General features: G+C 39.7%; 1 protein-coding gene across 18 annotated transcripts in view; it reads left to right on the forward strand.

Annotated features, from left to right (window-relative positions):
• Nucleotides 1-14,540, forward strand: part of DYRK1A (dual specificity tyrosine phosphorylation regulated kinase 1A) — a 148,853-nt gene that overhangs the window by 84,097 nt on the left and 50,216 nt on the right. For 2 of the 18 annotated variants that reach the window (XM_063720898.1, XM_054542504.2), the window contains one exon: nucleotides 5,889-6,067. The exons of the other annotated variants lie outside the window; for them this stretch is intronic. The gene's annotated coding sequence lies outside the window, so the exon portion shown is untranslated. The remainder of the gene's footprint in view (nucleotides 1-5,888; nucleotides 6,068-14,540) is intronic. 18 annotated transcript variants of the gene reach the window in all.

Here is a 14,540-nt window from a genome sequence, read left to right on the forward strand (position 1 = left end):
CTAGCAAAGCCCTGGTTACCAGGGGGGAAGGTAGGAGATTTGTTAGTTTGGCTTTTGTACTTGGTGGCATGGCTTTTTTGCCTTCCATGATTCTCATGAACTGTGAAGAGTGTTCAGATACCAAATGGCCTAAAAATGACAAATACCTATGTGGGAACCTTTTTCATCAGGAGAAATAAGTTGTGGTATATAAGATGGGAGGCTGTGTTCCAATCTTGATTTCTATCACGTCGTTAAACCTCTGGGTTGCAACTGCCCCCTCTGTAAAGTGAGGTGGGGGAACTAGATGTCTGATAGTGTCTGTTCATTTATTCACTCATTAAATAAATATTTAGTAAGTGCCTTTTATGTGCCGACACAAAAGAATTATCATACCCTTGCCTTGCTGTATTTGGGTGAGTCAGCAGAGAAGTCATTCTGATACATTTAGGGTGAAGTGCTCAGATACTCTAGCCTTGGGCAGGGGTGTAGGAGCTCGTGAGAGTTCCCAGACCAGCCTGGGCAGAGAATGTTGGAGTAGGGGATTCAGGGACCACACTCTGCTTCTTTCACTCATTCGTTTAGTGTTTCCTTTAAGCCTTTGCCTTGTTGTTGTTATGAGAATACAAAAATAAATAAGACCAGTCCTTCCCTCCAAAGCATTAATTGTGAGAGCATGCTGATGGCTTTAGCAGGCAGCATGCTTGCTATGTTGAGATGAGAGCAGAATACAGTCATGCACCAAATAACATGTCAGTCAGTGTTGGACTGCATATACGACAGTGGTCCCCTAAGACTGTAATGAAGCTACAAAAATCCTATCACCTAGTGATGTCTTGGGATCCTTACCCAAGGAGGTCTTGGCTTATGTGTATGTGTATCTTAATTTTTGAGAAAAATGTTTAAAAAGTAAAAAAAAGTTAAAAAAATGGGAGCTTACAGAATAAGAATGTAAAGAAAGAAAACATTTTTGTACAGTTGTGCAGTTTTAAGCTGTTATTACAAAAGAATCCAAAAGTTAAAAAAAATTAAAAAGTATATAAAGTAGGCTAAAGTTAATTTATTACTGAAGAAAACAAGTTTTAAAATAAATTAGTGTAGCTTAAATGTACAATGTCTATAAAGTCTACCGTAGTAGACAGTTTAATGTCCTAGGCCTTTGCATTCATTTACCCATCTGTCTTCCTCTCCGTCCTTCCATCCTTCCGTCCCTCCATCCCTCCATCCCTCCATCCCTCGATCCCTCCCCCACCCATTGCAACTTCCAGTCCTGCAAGCTCCATTCCTGTAAACGCCCACACAAGTGATCTTTTATATCATATTTTTATTGTACCTTTTCCATGGCTATATCACAAATAATGAGGGTTACAGTTGCCCTCATTATTCAGCACGGCTGAACAGGTTTGCAGCCTAAGAGCAGTAGGCTCTACCATCTAGCGTGGGCGTGCAGTAGGCTCCACCGTCTAGCGTGGGCATGCAGTGTATACTCAGTGATGTTCTCACAACCATGAAATCGCCTGACAGTGAATTTCTTAGAACATATCCTCATGGTTAAGTGACAGGTAAGTGTTCTGAGGGAAGAATGAAGTAGGGGACCAGTTCCCTGTAAGATTCTGAGGAAGTTTCTTAGAATGACATTTGATCCTGGGTCTTGAAGTTTGAGTTGAAGACTTCTAGGAGGAGAAAATAGGAGGGCGGGGATAGCATGCTAGCTGGAGAGAAGAGCTGCTGAAGAGCACCATTGAAGAATGGTGAGAAGTCGGTGCAGTTAAGTGTAAGGATGTCATGGAGGGGACAGGATGGAGAGAAACGGTGGGAAATAAGATGAGAAATATAAACACTTAACCTGGGTACTCTGGGTATTTAAAGTATTGTGAAGTATTGATGATTTTGAGCCTTTTTTTGTTGTTGTTGTTGTTGTTCTGGACGTAAACTTTGACAGCAGTAGGGGGAATACACTGAGCGGGGTGTGGGGCGAGGGTCATGGACCCTGGATAAGGAGCAGTTATTGTAGGGGATTCCGCCTGGCCCCTTTCTGGATTAAGATCTTGACAGAGTAGGGAAATAAGCAGCTGGATTCATGAGACATTCCAGAGGCCAAAGTCACAAAATGTAGTTAGATTGAGGGGGGTTGAGGTAAAGAGGGTGGGGAGGTGGAAGTAAGAGAGCGAATAAGATTGAGGATTCTAGCTTGAGTGGATGGATGGGTGGAGATGCCGTTTATAGAACTGGGTCAAACTTGGCGCTACTGCCTGCTCCCCAGCCCGTGCAGACACAGTTAAATATAGCATGCCGTGCTTTCCAGCTGAGGCTTGAGTTAGCTTTGGAATCTTTTCTATAGCAGTGGGTGCTCCAGACAGCCACTGCCAATCTATTTGAGTTTGTACTGGAGAGGAAACCTATTTGCCTTCCCTGTCATAGGAGATGGGGAGGGGAAGGGGAAGGGGAGCAGGGAGAGGAATCCCACCCACACTAGTCCCTCTTTCCCTGCCCTGTTTTCTTCAGAACACATCATATTCTGATCTCACATTCCCCTGTTTTTTTTTTTTTGCTTGAGGATTCTTCTGTGCCCAGCAAAATACAAACTCCAGGAGGCCTGAGATTTGGCCCATAATTTTTGCATTTACACCTTTAATGTTAAGAGCGTTGTCTGGAACAGCACTGCCAATAGAAATGTAAGCCACTTATGTAATTTAAATTTTTCTAGGAGCCACATTTTTAAAAAAGTAAAAAGAGGCCTGGAGTGGTGGCTTACGCCTATAATCCCAGCATTTTGGGAGGGCAAGGCAGGTGGACTGCTTGAGGCCAGGAGTTCCAAGGCTGCAGTGAGCTGTGCTTGCACCATTGCACTCCAGCCTGGGCAACGAGGGAGAGACCCTGTCTCTTTAAAAAGAAAAAAGTACAAAGCAACAGTAAAATTAAAACTTAAAATATATTTTAATTTACCTGGTGTTTCCAAAACCTATTATTTCAATTTATAATAAAAAAAAAATTGAGGTATTTTACATTTTGTGTTGCTAAGTCCTTAATCTTGTTTTTTCCATTTATAGCACATCTTAATTCTTTGTAGCTACATTTCAAGTATTCAGTAGCCACATATGACTGTTGTTGACTGCATTGGACAGTGCAAGTCTAGAATATAGTAGGGGCTCAGTAGATGTTTGTTGAATGAATGAAGGAGAGGAAGATGAGTTGGTTGTTAAAGGTTGATTGTAGAATCGAGGAAGGGTTTTGTTCTCACAGTGAGGCAGGAGCATATTTTTATGTTTAAGACAGAGCTAGGAGAGAGAGAGGAGGAGATAACAGAAGTCAGCACTGACTGATGGAGGAAAGCCGGAGCAGGTGTTTGGTCCAGGGGTCTGCAGCCAGGTAGATGGGAGGAGAGATGCCTTGCTAGTTACTTCCCTGAAGGATAATCCCTGAAGGATAATCTTCAGTTACATTTTAAGAGACTCAACTCCAGTTTGTTTGGCATAAACTTCTAATTGAAATGTATTATAACTCTTCCTTCCCCACATTTTAGGTGCTGGTTAGTTGAGGGTCATTTTTAAAGTCTTAAGGTGTTTCCCTAGTGACTTAACAAAAGAAAGGAAAATAAAAGCCTCTTTTTTTATGTACAAAATAGGAAAAGTCTTATTGGTATATCTCAACATCTTTACTTTGCTATCACTCAGCTAGAAAAATAAGTATTTTCTATACTAAAAATTAACTGAATCTGATTTTTAGCATTATTATATTTGGAATTGTATAAATTATATATTTTGTAGTCAATATAAAATAAGGTTATTTTCCCTACAGTTGTCCCTCAGTCTTTACATACTTGAGTCCTCAATCTCCTACATAGTCTTTCATATTAGGAGATGTAGTCTCTTTTTTTTTTTTTTTGAGACAGGGTCTCACTGTTGCCCAGGCTGTAGTGCAGTAGTGTGATCACAGCTCACTGCAGCCTCGACCTCCTGGGCTCAAACGATTCTCCTACCTCAGCCTGCCAAATAGCTGGGACTATAGGCATGCGCTACCATGCCCGGCTGATTTTTAATGGTTTGTAGAGGTGGGATCTCTCTGTGTTGCTCAGGTTGGTCTTTTAACTCCTGGGCTCAAGCCATCCTTCTGCCTCGGCCTCCCAAAGTGCCGGATTGTTAAGTGTAAGCCACCGCACCTGATCTCCATTACTTTGAGTAACAAAGTCTTATTTGAGGTTGACACATAGACATGGAGCAACCTCTGTCAATAGTAGTTTTGGATGCTTATGGAGGTCACTTGATGGAATGAGTCTAAAAAATGAAGCAATGAAATGTAACAGATTTTTTAGGTTATGACCTCACATTTTCAGGTAATGATATTCTAAATCTTTCAAAAAATCATTTAAAAAAGTATTGTTGTAAGTGAAAATAATTAATATACCTATTGGGTTAATGGAAAACACCACCTTTCTAATGTTAAAAAATTTTATCTCATTGTTACTTGAGTTAAAATATCCAGTTATATAGTATTTTACAGGGATTCAATAAGTGTTGTATCTAAAACAACTTAGAAGTTAAGATTATGTGCTGCGGAAAACCAGATGACTTAAACAGGATTTAATGACGACAAAGACGCTGATGTTAAAGATGGAGTAGGCTTTCCACTATATTGAGAAGGGCACCTCATCCAGACTGAGATTTTGATAAGTGAGATTGGTCTGATCTCTTTGCTTTTGGGACAGCTTTATATTCCTGAGTGTGCTGTGCTCAGCCAGATGTGATAATGTCAAAGCCGGTAGTGATTGTAGAGATGGTTATTCAGGGGTGGTCACCTTTTTTTTTATTCGTGCCCCAGCATACTTGAGCAGGTTAGGTTACATTCTGGCAAAAAACAGGCTCCCAGGACAATTCTTGGGAGATGGGGGAGGGAGAGAGTGGTGTATATATTTTGAAGAGGTCTTAACTATGCAGTGATCCTACCCCTGTGTGTGAGGGGCTCGCTCTTCGGACAGATGACATGTTTTTCCCAGTGTTAGGGAGTTAACCTTAGAGCTGGGACCAGAACCCTGGACTTGCTCCTTGTGCCAGTTTTAATTTTCTCAGCCACACCCTTTTCTTTCCTTTTATTGTTTTTGTACCCTTTTTTCTTACTATTTTGGATAGAATTTTAAATGTCATATGTTTAATAAGATGGAAACTGCTGATATAAATCAGGAAGCAGTCTTTGAATTTTAAATGATGGTACATTTACGGAGACATTATCAACAATTTAGTTCCTTTTTCTGACTTTTTAAGTCACCTCTTTTTCCAAGTCACCATGGCTTGGAACCGCTGAGTCATTCTTGAATCCAGCTGTCTCTTACCTGTCGTCTATATTGAAACAGGTTTTGAAGTCCTGTCAGTCTGCTCTCGAAGTGTCTCTTTATGCATCTCCTTCCTTTCCTTTTCTGACATTTCCCTCCTTAAAGGCTCTCACCGTCCCGTGCTTGGACTGGGTGCAGTAAGTGACTGATAGATCTCTATTTGTGGTTCCTCCCCGTTCCAGTCCACCCTACGCATTCGTTCTATCATTTAGCATTTGCCATTTGCCAGGTACCATTTTAAACATTAACCCTTTACTGTTCTTAATACCTTGAGGTTTAAGTACTGTTATAATGTTATAAACCCATTCTGCAGATGGAAAGGGAGGTATGGATTTAATTGATTTGCCCAAAGCGACACAGAAGTTGGTAGCTAGCTAGTAAATGGCAAAATTGAATCCAGACTCCTTATGGTGTTAATTGCTATAGCTAAAGATGAAACTGGAGTTGTGCCACTCCTTGCACACTTTTATCTGGCACTCTCTTAGGCTGTTTTAGAAAATCCCATGTTTTAGCTTGCCATTCTGTTGACCCAGCCTGCCTTTCTAGCCTTAACTTACCCCTCTGTCTATATTCTATTTTCCAGCCAAATGTGAGGTGACGTTTAAGCTGCTACTTGAAAGAGAAGTGGGAGTTAGGCAGAGCAGTAAGGGAATCATGTTTGGGGAAGAGTGAAGAGTGTACTTGAGAGAGTGTGGAGGTGCCTTGGAGGAGCTGGAGCCTAGAGGCGCCCCACGAAAACAACACAGGAGGCTGCAGGTGGAGGTGGGTGCCTGATTGCAGAACGCTTTCTAGTTGTCTTCCACAGGACATTTTTGGGAGCTATTCACAAGATTCATGGCTACCATGCTCTAAAATTTGATGTGAAGTTCATTTTTCCTGGACTCCTTATTTAATTCCTCTCTCTTTTGGCCCAGCCACCCCTCTGCCAGTTTCCACGGGTGGTGAGCAGGCTGTTTGGAAAGAACGTCCTCGAGCAGGGTGCTGTTTCCTAACCCTGCGTCTCTTTCCCCTCTGAGATCAGTTTATCTTCATTCACTTGCAGGTGTTCAACAATCTTGTCTTTTATGGGGAGTTTCTAATGTGTCTTGAGCACTTTCCCACCCCTCCTATCTTGGAGGCATGGTTCAGAGTGGAAAAGGGCGCGGGCCCACCTACCTCTGGCCTTCCCACCTCAGCCACCATGCTTAGGGCCGTGGTGGAGTGCTTGACCTCTTTCTGTGTACAATGCAATACATGCTGGAATAATGCCACCTTATGCATAGGGCTTTTGTGGGTGTAAGGGCATACTGGAACAAGTTGGCATAGAATAGGAGTTCAGTGAATGTTGTCACTACTTCTTATTACTTTTTAATTGTGGAAAAACTCACAGATTCTGTAATAAAGGGTCATAGAAACCTGCTTTATCCATACTACCGTTATTGAGAATACTTTCTGGTTTGGAAAATTTGCTTGAGAGTAAAAAGAAAATTAATTAATTAATTAATTAATTAATTAATTTAGTAGAGAGAGAATCTCGCTCTGTTGCTCAGGCTGGAGTGCAGTAGCACGATCCTGGCTCACTGCAAACTGACTCCTGGGTTCAGGTGACTCTCTTGTCTCACACTCTGGAGTAGCTGGGACTACAGATGCGTGCCACCACACCTGGCTAATTTTTGTATCCCCCCCGCAAGACGGAGTCTCACTCTGTCGCCCAGCCTGGAGTGCAGGGGCGCAGATTCGGCTCACTGCAACCTCCGCCTTCCGGGTTCAAGCTATTCTCCTGCCTCAGCCTCCCTAGCTGAGACCACAGGCGTGTACCACCACGATCGGCTAATTTTGTGTGTGTGTGTTTTTAGTAGAGGTGGGGTTTTGCCATGTTGGCCAATCTGGTCTCGAACTCCTCGCCTCAAGTGATCCGCCTGCCTTGGCCTCCCAAAGTGCTGGGATTACAGGCATGTGCCACCGTGCCTGGCCTTTTGTGTTTAACTTTTAAAGCGTCTCTGGTCAGATGAATATTTTGCCTTTTGGGTATTTTTAAATGGAAAATTTCTGTAAATAGTGTTTTAATTAGAATCACAAAGCCAAATGATTGCCTCATTGGATAATTTTAAGTATTATGCTGCAATTCAATATAGGTACCAAGTACTTAACTAGACTTAAAAATATCTTGTATGTTTAACAGCTGTTTAGCTAGAACTAAAAAAGAGCGAGTCCTCTATGTGTATGCTTCTCCCCTTTTCTCCCTGGGATGGGAGAAGGAAAAAGTTAATTTTTTCCCCTTTGACTGCTGTTGCTGTGCCTGCTTTAGAAGAAGACAGAGGTAAAGATCAGGGAAGGCAACTTTCTTTCCAGAGAAACGTTATGTGCCTGAAACTTAGTAACATCTTCAGACACTTCTTAAAATGGCTTGGTTATGGCATAGCTGAAGGTCTGAGCCCGTGGTAGGTAACCTTCTGCCTGTGTTGTATTTCTGGCCTCCTCTGTGTGTTCTGACCCTGCTCCTCTAGAGAGGAAAGCAGCTAAGCAGGCACCTTTCAACTTTTGAATGGCTTCATAGTATTTCAGCATTTAGATGTGTTGTGCCGTTCCCCCTCTTTTTGTACTTACGGGTTTCTTGGAAGACAGCTGTAATGTGCCTGTAGGCCGGCTAGACAAAGTTATGTCAACGGGGTGGTGGGGGAGGGCATCTCTGGGTAATTTACTGTGTGTGTGTGTGTGTGTGTGTGTGTGTGTGCGCGCGCGCGTACATACACATATGTATTATATTTTAAAAATTTTACATAATTAGTATTTCACTATCTTTTTGATTTTGAGAAAAATGAACTAAGTTGAACTCTAACCACCATTTATTAAAATATTTCTTTTAAGCTCTAAACAGAGGCTCCAGATCGTCTTTGAGGCACACTTCCTGTCCCCTGGCAACTCTTTGTGTAACGTTTCAAACCCAAGGCATTGTCCAAGGGAGAGGAGTACTTTGGGTTTACATGGTCGAGGGTGATGATGAATCCTCTTATTTCATGTGTAAGAAGACCGGCTTATTTGTTGCCATGTCCCACTGATGCTGGGGCCAAGGCAAGCAAAAGGGGACGCTTAAGTCCTAGCCTAATGCCTGTCTTCTGTAGAGCAAGCTGAACTTTAAAAAGTATTTCTTGTTTTACCTGTTTTGTAAATGAATATGCTAAATTTGCATGGTGCAGAGGAATGTGAGATATAGAGAGCAGGCCGAGGTCCATGGGGCTTCATAAAGGGCATTTTGAGCAGCTGGAGGCTTGTGGTTACCATGTCCAGGCTCTTGCCCTGCTCTCCTTAACTATCCTACAGATGCCTCTGACCTGGGAGGAAGGAAGAGAAGACCTCATCTCCTGACTGAGAGTGGGAAGTGGCAGTCACTGAATGTGCTTGCCGTGTGACATTACTGCACGTCAGGCTGGCAGTTCAGTTTTGTGTGTGGAGGACTGTTTCTAATGCTCTCTGCTATTTGCTGAACCATAAATAAGGATACACCATCTGACAACTACTATAATAGTATGAAGGACAGCTTTGAAATCAAGACGTCTGATAGCCTTAAGCTGTGGTCACTGTCATTTTTCTCTTGAAAGACCCTGGACTCAGGATCTGGCTTACCATCTTTGATGGACAATCATTTTATTAGCTTGCTTGAAAGAATTAGTTCCTCTGTTATAATCACTGTAGTGTCAGTTGGAACGACTTGAGCCATTTTTGTAAAACTTGTGAAATCTTTATGTATTTATGAAAGTTAAACTTACTGAAGGCTGAATGACTGCAGTGAAAGTATGAATCCTTTAATTAAATAAGTGGTTAGCATTTATATAAGCAGTCTAATCAGGACCCCAAATATTTGCTCATTTTCTTTAGGACTAACCTGGATGCCTGATGGAGTAATCATCACTGTGCTATGCAGATCTTGTAGATTTTTGAAAGTACTTTCTGTTTCACAGTGGTGGTAGATTTTGTTTGTTTATTTAATTATTTAGGGGGCATGTTCTCAGTTTAGCCTGATTAGTTACCTGCTGAATAAATAATGCTATTCTAATACCCTGCTAGGAAGAAATTTATGTAATTGAAATTCTGATTTCTATGTAACGTTCTGTTTTCGTATTGAGACATGATACTGCCTGACAGGGCTGCTTCAGCAGCTGTCATCTGGTTGGTTGTTTCTTGTGTTGTTATCTGGATTCTGCTAGCCTAAAAGGCATTCTTCTCTGTGCCTCTGCAGGGCTGTCCAGTGAGTCATCTAAAATTAAACTTCGATCAGAAATAAGTTTGGTTTTTGTTCCCGCAAAGGACTGGAGTGAGTGGGCTTGAGAATACTTGTATGCAAATTAAAAATATATATATTCATAAATATTTGGGAGCATTAGGTCAAGTGCCAGTTAAGTCAGGAAGGATCCCGCAGCCATAGTCATGAAGATAAACTTTTTAAATTGCTTTTGCTCAAACTTAAACATGTTTGTGAGAATTTTGTATAAGCGACCATTATTTCAGTTGCTATGTTAGACATGTTGCTTTCTTTAGCATGGATTTTTTTTTTCGGTAAACTATTAGTTTTTAATGTGTCAAAAGATTTTTTTTTTGCAGTCATTTAAAATCAATTGTCAGTTAATACCTAAAATTCGGCAGATTGTATGTTTTATTTATTGCAACATGTTAAGAATCTTTTGTTTCCTGTTGACATTTAAAAAATCTCCTAATGGCAGATTGATTTGTCTGTGCTCTTTTTGTATGATTAAGTCAGGCAGCAGAGACTTAGAGAGCTTCTGCTGTTTTAAGCCACGGGGAGGCAGTAGCGAACAGAAGGGGTGGGGGAGTCTTGTGGCCTTCACATCTCAGAAATGTTACTGCGCTAGGAGAGAGACTTTGGCTTCTAATCCACTGTTAGCCACTAGCCCCCAGTCAAAGTTAGAGAACCACTGGTCTTCATTCTTTTCATTAAGTGTTTGGACTTGTCTAAAAAGGTTTAATTTCACCTCCAGACTTTGTCTTGAGACATTGCGTGTCTTTGTTTACCTGTCTTTTGTTTCCAAACTTCCCTACACTCATTCCTAGATTTAATTAAGGGCTCAAAGACTGCTCAATACCTTGTTTTGTACTAAGTAGGGAAGAATTTTAATTTAAATAGGTTTCATTACTGATTATTGATTTAAAATTTATGGGCACTACAAGAAAAACTATTTCTCTACCTGGAATTTTCACAACTGCCAATAACTTAGTACTAGGTGGTATTATCTGCTTTATTTATTCTTGTTATTTAAAATATTTTATAACTTTAGGATATTAGGGAAAATATAAATTTACCCATATTATATGTTATCCTGTGTACAATATGATAATTTATGGAATCCAGCAGCTATATTTTGGATTACTATTTTAATCTTTTCTGTCTTCCAGATGGTATTACCAAAAATAAATCCTTGGCCTCCTATTTCAGCTGTAAGAATTTGGCTTACCTTTTGTAATCGAGGGTTAAGGGCCCTTTTACTGTAGGGTTAAGTAAGATTTTCTGTTATTTAGTTGTTGAGGATAGTACAGTTCCTAAAAAATGATATGTGCTTGTTAAATACAGAATGAATGAAAAGCACACATCTGCATATTAGTCTTAAAGTTTTAAGATGATTATTTTTGATTTTCAAATATAGTTATTATTTTATTTTAAGTTATACATTTATTTAAATTATGTAAGTTATAATAAAATGGCAAAACCACAACTACTTTTACACCAACCGAATACTTAACATTTATTTCTGCTGTCCTGTGTGCTGTGATTGTTTTATTTATATGTAATAAACTCCACAATGTTATTTTTGCTTTGAACAGTCAGTTGGCTTTCAAACATATTAAGAAAAAAATGTCTTTTATATTTATCTACATACATATTTACATTTCTGGTGCTCTTTATTCCTTTGTGTGAATCTCAGTTTCTATCTGGAATCATTGTCCTTCTGTGAACTTGTGTGAACATTTTTTGAGGGCGGATCTACTGCTGACAAATTCTTTCACTTTCATTGGTCTGAAAAAGTATTTTGCCTTTGTTTTTGAAGGATGTTCTCACCGGATATAGATTTGTAGGTTAAAGGTCTTTTTTATTTTCATCATTTTAAGATGTTTTATTTTCTTCTGGCAGTGCACATGGTTTCTGGTGAGAAAGTGGTGACTCCCCTGTATGGAAACAGCTGTTTTTGTCTCTGGCTGCTTTTACAATTTTTGTCTTCATCATTGGTTTTCAGCAATTTGGTTGAGTTGCCTCAGTGTGATTTTTGTGTGACTTTTTCCTTTATCTTTTCTTCTGCAGTGTCTGAACTGCTATTAGGTCCATTCAGTGAATTTTTCATTTGAGTTATTTTGTTTCTCATTTTTAGAATTTCCATTTAATTCCTTTTTATAGATTCTATTTCTTTATTAAGAGTCACTATTCCCTTATTTTGTCCATGTTTTCCTTTGTATTTTAAAACATTCATAATAGTGGTTTTGGTCTGCTAACTTTACTCTTTCTGTCATGTCTGAGTCTTAAATGGATTTTTCCTCCTGAATACAGGCCACATTTTCTTGCTTCTTGCCGTGCCTAGTGAATTGGGCTGGCTATGGGCATGAGGAATGCTGGCCCGTGAGTGTTTGGATTTATGTTGTTCTCTTTAAAGAGTGTTGAATGTCGTCCTGGCAGGCTGTTAATTCACTTGCAGACCATCTTGATCCTTTGAGAGTTGTTTCAGTCTCTTAGAACAGGGGCCAGCCTTTACTGTAGGGCCAGATTAGTCCTAGCCCTAAATGTGGATTTTCTGGGGTCTCTGTTGAATGTCTGTGGGTTTCTCCACTGTAGCCTGTTTGAACACTCAATGTCTTACAGTCTTGTGTGAATTCTAGTAGTTATTCAGTTCACAGTTCCCTGGTAGTTGTTCTGTGCCTGGCTTCATGGTCCTTCTCCCAGTGCTTGTGCAGCTTAGCATTTGGCCAAAGAGTCAAGGAGAACCCTATGTACGGATTGATGGAGCTCCTTCTCTTTTTGTTACCTGCTGCACAAAGTGCAGCCAGTTCAGTGGCCTTGAACTCTTCCTTCTGTCTCTGCAGCACAGTGAGATTGCTGTGTTCTGTTTGGGCTCCTCCTTTCTATACTGTACCCTGCGAAGGGCCTCTAGATAGGAAACCAAGGTGATTGTAGGGCTCACCAAGATTGATTTCTTTTTTCAGTCATCACTATTCCGCACTGCCTGTTGTCCAGTGTTTGAAAACGGTTATTTCGTGTGTTTTGACTAGTTCTTTAGTTGTTTATGGTGAGTGAGGGAATCTGGTACCAGGTACTCTACAGAGGTCAGAAGTAGAAATCTGATAATACAAATTTCTAAGGGTAACATGTTTTTATCCGTAACCCATTGTTACTAACAATTTTAATATATAGATTCAGTTAATCTTTCATGCTGAAAAACCTGAGCTTTTATTTATGTCTTACATTAGCAATTTCATTGTGTTTCTAGATAATTGAGTATGCTGTTTTGGCTAATAGGTTGACAAGCTTGTGTGTGCATGTGTGTGTGTGTTTATGCATTCTGTAGTAACATTGGCGTGTATGTGTGTGTGTGCACGCGTGTGGTGTATGCATCCTGTAGTAACACATATTGGCCACTAGAGGGTAATAAGAAATCAGTTCATTTGTTCTTATTGGATCACTGTTACTAAATAGTCCTTATCATTAGACTTTTTGCATAGTCACAGTCATTGCTTGCTTTCACTTTAATATATATTTATTTAACACCTTCTGTGGAGCCAGGCACTGCACTGTGCGCTTGGGATATAAAAATGAGTAAGAGCAGTTGACTGAGCGATAGCTGTAGCCTGTGCTATAAGACTTTTCTCTGCTTTTGATTCAAGAACCCCTCATTTAAAAAATACTACATTCATCCTTACCTCCCGTGCAGTCCCTTCCCTCCCTCTCTCAATGATTTCTTCACAGTCTAAATATTCCTGATGGATTCAGTTCATTCCTTTATTGCACAAATATTTATTGAATGCAGGCCATGTGCCAGGCACTGTTCTTGGTGCTGATGATAAAATCATGAACAAGGCTTACTCATGGACTTTCGCTCACTTACCCTCTTAATCATGTGCCTTTATTTCCAGCCATCATTAGAGGTGCAATTCCTTTAACATTTTGTCTTCATTTTGGATGTGCCTTGTTGCTAGGGACCTCGTGGGTTTTTGCCCACATAAGCTTGGTTGCCCTCCTCATTTCTTGGTGGATTCTGTCTTAGAACCTCAGCCTCATGTTTCCACATTTAGATGCTATAGTTTTAATTAAATTATTTTCATTTACTTTTTGTTCTTTAATATTGTTCTTTGATTTAACTGTTTCTCTTTAAAATCTACTATCAATTAATACTGTCACAGGAATGGTCCCCTGTTAACACATTACTAACAAAGAAATTCAGGTTAGGTAAGAATAACATTCAGATCTACAAGTAGAGCTACGTGTGGGTTATGTATCGGAGATAATGGCTTCTGATACTTGTTATTTTTACTTTTTTGTTTTTAAACTTAGGGTCTTTTCTCATGCTTTTTGTATTTGCTGTTTCCTCTGTGTTTACCACTATCTTTTTGAATCTTATGTCCCAGTCTTTGAGATGTGTTGCTTATGAAATATTTCTCTGTAGAATCAATGCCGATCCATACTGGTAATATGGTCTCTAGTTATTATACTTCCTTGCTAGAATGTAGTAACGTGGCTGAAGTAAGAAAGCTGCTTCATTTTTCTTTTAGTAAAATACTGAATTTTCCCCAAGTTTAGCAAAGTTACAGAAACATGCTCATGGTAAAAATGATCCATACAGTTCAGAAGCACGTAAAGACAGAACTCCACATGCATGATTTTTTCCAACATGCTTTTCATACTGTTTGACAGCAGTTGAAAATATTTTGGAACTGCACTCCAAATGATGATTTTAGATAGCTTTGAATTATTTGTTAAGTTCATCATTAAATTTTAACATTATCTGATGTTAAAACATGTATTGTGATACATTCTTAAGCTAAGATATTCTTATACTGAGTTGAATAAAGATTATATAATATGGTAGATAGTAGGTTGAACCATATGAAATTGCTGTTTTGTAAACCAAAGGTAGTCAAAAATCTATCAGCAGTTTCATATGGTTCCGCATAATACTTTATATGATCATCCCTGTTACAGGATAAACTGAGTCATTTTTTTAATGAACATTTGCATTAAAAGGGAAGATAGAAACTTAAG

This window comes from Pongo abelii, chromosome 22 (genome assembly GCF_028885655.2).
Source record: "Pongo abelii isolate AG06213 chromosome 22, NHGRI_mPonAbe1-v2.0_pri, whole genome shotgun sequence".
NCBI lineage: Eukaryota > Metazoa > Chordata > Mammalia > Primates > Hominidae > Pongo > Pongo abelii.